Source organism: Pteropus medius, unplaced genomic scaffold (assembly GCF_902729225.1).
Source record: "Pteropus medius unplaced genomic scaffold, Ma_sr-lr_union100, whole genome shotgun sequence".
Taxonomy (NCBI): domain Eukaryota; kingdom Metazoa; phylum Chordata; class Mammalia; order Chiroptera; family Pteropodidae; genus Pteropus; species Pteropus medius.
Window position 1 is genome coordinate 4,991,845 of NW_024340696.1, and position 7,628 is coordinate 4,999,472.

Below are 7,628 nucleotides of genomic sequence, written 5' to 3' on the forward strand. Positions count from 1 at the left end.
CAATCTTCAATAATTTTTACATTCTGAAAATTAAAGCTTAAGAAGCTCTAATTGGAAACTAGTTCAGCTGGCTCACAGTTTCACATGCATCATATGGGATTTATCTGAAGGGTGAACGAGCTTTGGAGTCATTTGTCAGGAATAGTTTTTTGTTCTTTCTGTCTTACATCATCAACAACAACATCAACAACATGCAAATTAGATGCTAAATTAAATTAATTCACAGAAATTTTCTTGGAAGCAATTTGAAATGAATTCTCAGAAGTAGTAATCCACAGACTCTCATATTATGCTAGATTCTTTACATAACTGTTTGGAATATAGTAGAATAAAGGTAAAATAAAAGAGGTTTAGAAGAAAAAAATGCCTTAGCAAAAATATTTTATATAATACACACCATGATTATTTTGTAGAGAAATGTATCATACTCAAAGACAATATCTTTTTTTTTTTTTTTTTAGGCAAGGCAACCCTTGGTTGACCTCACTGCAAGGGACCTTGTCAGTTTACAATCCCTTATATTTTTTTTTTTATTTTTTTTATGCTTATAATACCTGGTCTTCCTAGGTGGTCTCTCATCCAAGTACTAACCAGGCTTGACCCTGCTTAGCTTCCGAGATCAGACGGGATCGAGCTTGTTCAGGGTGGCATGGCCGTAGACCAAAGACAATATCAAGAATGATTGCCTATTCTAATAACATGAGTGCACAATTCATTAGCATTAACTCAATATACTACAATATACTTCTACTTTAAAGCTGATTAACTGCCTCTCAAATTATTAGAAAACCAATAACCTCTTTATTTTTCAGGGTCTCTATTTGAAAACAACAGAAGCCACTCTAGTTAGCTCAAGTGGAAAAGCAAGTTATTAAAAGGTATCTCACAAAATCTCACGGATCAGGGAAGAAGAAAGTATTAAGTTTAGAAGCTATCCAACTTACGGAAACACTAGAGCTACACTGCTGAAACTGGCCACTAGACATCAAAACCCCAGCCACTCTAATCCAACAACTTTATGTTTTAGTCACCAATATCACTAGAAAAACATGGATTTCTTAACCCATCCACTTCACATTGTGTTCTACTGAATCAAGGTTACACATTGGTGCCTCTGACTGGTGGATCTAGGTTTTTGTTCTTCTAACTGCAAGGAAGGATGAGAAATTCATGTTCTGGCTTCTTCTATTCACACACATACAAAAAATATTATAGCAAAACTCTAAACATTAGAAAGTCATTAAAAAGGACTCCTGCATGATAAAATAACTTGGGCTAGACTTCCCATTATAGAAAATCTAGCAAACAGAGTGTGTGACAAAATTATTTTAAACATTAAATAATACACTTCTAAAATAAACTATAAGTCAAGGACAATAGACAAGAAAAATTACAAAATATTGTGAACTAAATCAAAATGAAAGAACAATGAACCACAATTAATGTCTACAGTTAACATAGCTCATATAGGGAAATTTATAGCTTTAAACGTTGATATTAAATAAGAAGAAAAGTCCAAAATCAATAATTTTGGCTAGAAGAAACAACAGTAAAGTGAGTACAAAGTAAATAGAAAAAAATAAATAAAAAGATAAAACTCAATAAAATAAGAAATGAATAAGAAGAGAAAAATCATTAAAACCCAAACCAGCTCTTCTGAAAAGATCAACAAAATTGAAACACCTTTAGTTGGACTGGTAATAAAAAAAAAATAAGAAGAAAAGTACTACCAATAACAGGAATTAAAAGGCTGCCACCTCAAATGCTACATACATTAAAAACATGAAAAGATATGGCAAATTCATGGAACTAAATTTGCCAACTTATATGAGTTGGAAAAATTCCTTGAAAGATACATAATAAAAAGTTGATGCTAGAAAAAAATTTTCAATTCTTAATATTCTGTATCTATTAAGAAAATTGAGTTTATATATTAAAACCTTTCCACAAGGAACATTTAAGGCCCACATGGCATCTTTGTTCCAACCTATCAGACATTTAAAGAAGAATTATCAACCCTTCACTAATGCTTTAGAAAAAAAGAGGAACATAACCAAACTCATCATGTGTGGTGAGCATTATGATATCAAAACCAGAACAAGATATTTCAAGAAGAGAAAACTAAAGACTAAAATCCATCATGATATACACCAAAACAATCCTTGCAAAAGATTAGCAAATAGGTTCCAGAAATATAAAAAAGGATAATAATACATTGAGAACATACATTGAGTTTATGAGAACTAAAAAATTGGCTTACTCATTTAAAATGAATCAGTTAATTCACCATATTAACAGAATAACAGAAAAAAACCATATGATCATCTTAATAAATCACATGGTCATCTTAATACATGCTGAAAACATTTAATAAAATTAATACCTATTCATAACAAAAATTCTTAAAAATCTAGGACCAGAGAAAAATTCAACTCTATGGGGCATATACCAAAACCACATAAAATCTCATCCTTAATGGTGAATGCTTTCCCACTATGACCAGAAACAAAACGAGATGTCCACTCACCAGTTCTATTCAACATTGTATGGGAAGTGATAGCCAAGGAAAAAATAAATTCCAGGGGTTTGGAAAGAGGGAGGGAGAGATAAATAGGTGGAGCACGGGAGGATTTTTAGGAGAATGGAACTATTTTGTATGATGCTGTAATGTCATGGTGGATACATATTATTATATATTTGTTAAAACCACAGGCGGTACAAGGCACAGCTGGAGCAAATTTAATCTCATTGATGCAAGATGTTAGAAAGTATGTGGGGTGGAGAGTGAGGGAGCATATGTAACTTTCTATATTTATCACCAAATTTTTCAGTATACCAAACTACTCTAAAAATAAAGTCTATTAATACACATACAAATATGAAAGTATATAAATACATATAAATGCAAAAAATGTGAATCTAGTAAAGTGTAGAGGGTGTTGCTTTGTATTATTCAACTTTTCAAAATTGGTTGGGAGAAATACATAGGAATATGTGAATAAGTCTATAAAATAATATTTAAGGATATAAAATAAAATTTGAATAAATTTACAAAACTACATCATTTTGGAAAAATGTAAATGTCACACCTCCGCTTAATCTGTCACTCGTTTCTCACTCTTCCCAAAATAAAGACAAAACCACTTGAGGAGGCGAATGAGGCCCAGCATGGCCCTGGCCCCTGCCTCTTCTTCCTCACTGACTCTGCACTGACTGGCTTCCCACTACTACCTTGTCTGCTCTCTACGCTCCAACCATACCTAACTACACCTTATCTCATGGAACAACTGTCACATTTTCTCCCGCCTCCTGGTCTTGTCGTATGCTGCTGTCTTTGCCTGCAGAGAAACTGAGAAAAGGAATTTTATACTCTCTTTTGGACTGTTCCCTTAAATCTCCTGTTGGAAATTTTCTCTGCACCCCTACTCCCAAATCCGGCGACATGTTTCCTTTATCATCCTGTGGTTGGTCCCGCTACAACAATTAGCACATGGTGTTGCATCTGTTCACTTGTTCATCTTTCCAATGTTCTGAAAACATGAGGACAGGGCCTGTCTTTATTTCTTAGCTTCCAGGACTAGTTCTGTCACATAATAATCATGTATTCAATAAATGGACCAAATTCCCGTTTTCTTGTATGTTAAATAAAGGTGTTTGACTAGATGATCTGGAAGATCTATTGGCAATAACTCAGACAGAATAATCCCAACCCAATAAATACCTTTTCCCTGTGTCCCTTTGGTTCTGAGCATCCGAAGCCATCATGAGTCGGGAGAATAACAGACTATAGTTCCCATGAATCCTTGGGCCCTCACGTGGTCTCGTCACGCAAGGAGGACTCCATTTCCCAGCATCCCTCAGGACGTAAGGACTGTATTGGCCACAGAGGAGACTGGGCCCTGAGTGTGATCTGAGGCAGTAACTGAGCAGCTGCTGTTGTTGAGAGTGCATCGTGCTAATAGCCTGCTCTCGAAGACCAGTCACCTCTGTCTGTTCTGGGCAGCTGGCTCAGGTGCCTCTATCTGTTCTAGGCAGCTGGCTCAGGTGCCTCGATCTGTTCTGGGCAGCTGGCTCAGAGACCATTGATCTGGCCACGGCTACCATTCACGTGAAGCTGGAGCAGGACCTGAGACCCAAGTTGAATGAAATCTGAGGTCACGTGAGATCATCAGGCAGCAAGATGTATTTACGCATATCCGTGGTGAGTTCTACTTTCTAGGGCCTGAGCTGGCTCATGCCTGTGCTGTTCAAAGAGCCAACCAGAGTGGTCCATGTTCTGGCCATCGAGGTATGGACCCCAGCCCTGTGGAAGGAAAACCCTTAACTAGACAGGAGCCTTCTCTTCCTGGGTGGGAGCAAAAAAAATATTGAGGAACTCCTTGAACCCCAAGAGAGGCGGAGAACTGGTATCTGAATGGTCTGAGTGAAAATATATTACTGGAGCCTTCTTCTCAATACTGTCCAGGATTTTTTAAAAGGGAGGACCCCTGGACCCCATTATACTGGTGCATATTCAGCAGAAATAGGAACTATTTAGGCCAAAACTAACCTACGGAAAGGGCAGAATCATTTACTACTGCTCTTGCAATCATTCACTACTGCTCTTGTCCAGGACTATTCAGGAAGGACTGCCCAGTTATTAGGTGTTTAATGGTGACTGAGAAACCATACCTGTCATAGAGGAAATATTCTTCCATATTCCTGATGCTTATTATTCCTAATAAGCATCAACAGGAAGTTGATTTCCTTTTACTTCCTACTTTCCCTAGTTAGAAGGGAAAGATAAAGAGAGCCTAAAACAAAACATTGGCAGCTACATAGGGAACACTTGGAAGATGATGTGATTCCGCTACTGAGTAGACACAGAGAGTCAGAAGTTGAGTGTGATCTCCAGGTTATAATATTGTATATGCTAGATCTGAGGTACCTGTGGGATAATTAATTATAGGCTGATACAGTTTTTTTATTCCTTCACCACAAAATAGCGTTTGTTTTATACTTCATGCCTCATAAAAAATAAAAAAAAGTTTTGTGTTAAAAACTTTAAAATTAAGTTATTTTTCTCTATCCTTACTTTTGATTTCCTTTCCTTTTTCTACTATGAAATTATTTACTTCAGTATAGTCATTGTGTTTAAATATACACACTTCAAATGATCTCACAAACACTTGTGTAACTCACAGGTGTCCTCTCCTCTTTCTTTAGACCACACATCTTTTAAGGTCAGTAGCTATAACTTTTTCCTTAATATGGTGACACTTGGTGACCTATAGTAACTTCCTAGACAAAATTGTTAAATAAAAGGGTGAAAGGGGATTGAAATATGTCTTTGATGGTTGTGTCAGGTTGGAGAAGTGAGTTTTCTGACATGCGATAAATAGTCACCGTTTCTTTTAGAGATGTGTTCCATGCAAATCTGGTTACATTTCAGCCATGAAGTCCCATCTGGGCTTGTAATTCTGTTCTGTTTGGAGCCAGTCTCTCCTGCCCAGCTGGTGAGCTCAGGTGCATCTCTTGATCTTGGCCCATCTGTGACACATTTCTTAGCAATGATTTGTACAACTTAGTCCAATTACACTGTAGCCAACAGAGGTTTGTTTGTTTGTTTGTTTGTTTGTTTTTGTCATGTAATATTTGACTTCTTTTCAGAAAGGACCACTCTGTAGCTTGGCAGATGTCATCCTCAATACTGTCATTTTATTTTGATGAGAGGCAAGGGTTTGTTGTCTAGGAGGTCCATGACAGAACATCACAGCAATGAGATGTTCTGTTGATGCTATCAGATGTTTGTCTTACACTAAGATTCCCATTAACACTTGTAAAGAGTTCCAGAAAAATCTGTTTGTAAATATCATCCAGACTACCATGACTTAAATCACAATATTTTCTTATTTTATTCTCATATACTTAATTTCCACCTTTAAATTATAATCAAGCAACATTGGCACAACTGTAATAAAATGAGGCTATGGGCAGAAATACTTGAACAAAATTTTCTTTTCCTTTAGTGTGTTGTTATTGTCTGACATAATAATTAGAATTAAAGACTAGATATGAGTCATTAAGAAATATCAGGTATTGGAGAACAGAAAACTCCATTTTAAATCTGTGATACAAGAATACAAAATTTAAATAGTGACACAAGTTTTGGTATAGTGATACAAGATACATGTTTATAAAATTTTGGAACCAAAAAAAAAACAATGTAAAATAAAGCAGAAAATAATGTTAATGTATACAGATGACCAAAACACTAATAATTTCTTTGACACATAAATAATTTCTAGATAGCGTTAAAGACACAGCTTCTTTTGATGTTCTATAATTGTAAATCAGGAAAATGTCTTTGAGTAGAAGCATAGCTATTATTTGAATATTGGAAAGCTGGGGGACGGATAGCAGTAGACTTCACTATTTAGAATCGCTTAGACAAGTTATAATTGCGTGCTTTTAATGATCAAATAGTATCAGTGTTTATCAACACCCATTGGCAAGATTCTAAATTCTATGAGTTATGACTGCAGGTATATGTCTATAATAAACATGGGCAGTGATACTGGGTTCAGCATTGCCTAATCAATGCAGGAAAACATTACCTACTCAATAAATATTTTTTATACTGGATTGGAAACTGATTTTAATACAATCCAACTCTAGAGGGCAGTATTTCTCAAAGTTTTGTCCAAAACGATCTGAAGCAGAACTAAAATGCATTTTTTAAGCCTCACTGTAGAAACTTCTAAACCAGAATTTCTGAAGGAACAGGGTGAAGGACAGGAAATACGTATTTTTAAGTAGCTCCTCAAGAAAATTTCTTCACACTCAATGTTTTGAGAAACATTGTTCAGAACTATGTTAAATGAATAATGCAAGTTTTTCTGGAATTTCTTCTTAAAATCTCATAACTTCAGATCAAATTTGTCTCCAAATCTGATCAATTGCATCATTTTAAAGTTACTGATACCTACTTTTTTTTTAATCGATGCCACAGCTTGCTGGAAATCAGACTCTTCTTATTTCTAAGTGACTAGGTCTGAACTATTTAATATAGCAGCTACTAACCACTTAATGCCAGTGAGCACTTGAAATTGTGTAACTGAGAAACTGAACTTTTAATTCTATTTTATTTAAATTAGTTTAATTATAATTTTTAAATGAATACTTAATTCATGAATTGGGAAACTTTTATGTGTGTTTACACCGATTTAGAAATATGAATCTACTTTTTCAACTGATAATTTTATGAAATCTCAAAGGAATTAAGTATTTCTGAATCAAATTTAGCTTCTAGATTGAGATGTTGTGTAAGTTAAAATATGCCACAGATCTCAAAGACTGAGTATGAAGGATAGAAATGTAAAATCTTTCAGTAATTTAATATTGTTTACATTCTAAAATAATAACTTGTATATATAAAGTAAAGTATATTTTTAACTCACCTTTACCTGTTTCTTTTTATGTTTTTAATGTGGTTACTAGAAAAATTCTAACTGCATGCATGTCTCATATTTATTTCTTTTGGGGAGCAGTCTTAGAATGAAGAAGCAGATATTAAATGTGAGCAGGATCATTCTAAGCATTAGTGAAAGAAACATGCTTTCAGAAAAGCCTAGAAGATAAAAGGTAAC

General features: G+C 34.9%; 1 pseudogene; it reads right to left on the reverse strand.

Annotated features, from left to right (window-relative positions):
* Positions 1-542: 542 nt before the first annotated feature.
* LOC120610355 (uncharacterized) lies at positions 543-661 on the reverse strand (annotated as a pseudogene).
* Positions 662-7,628: the final 6,967 nt, after the last annotated feature.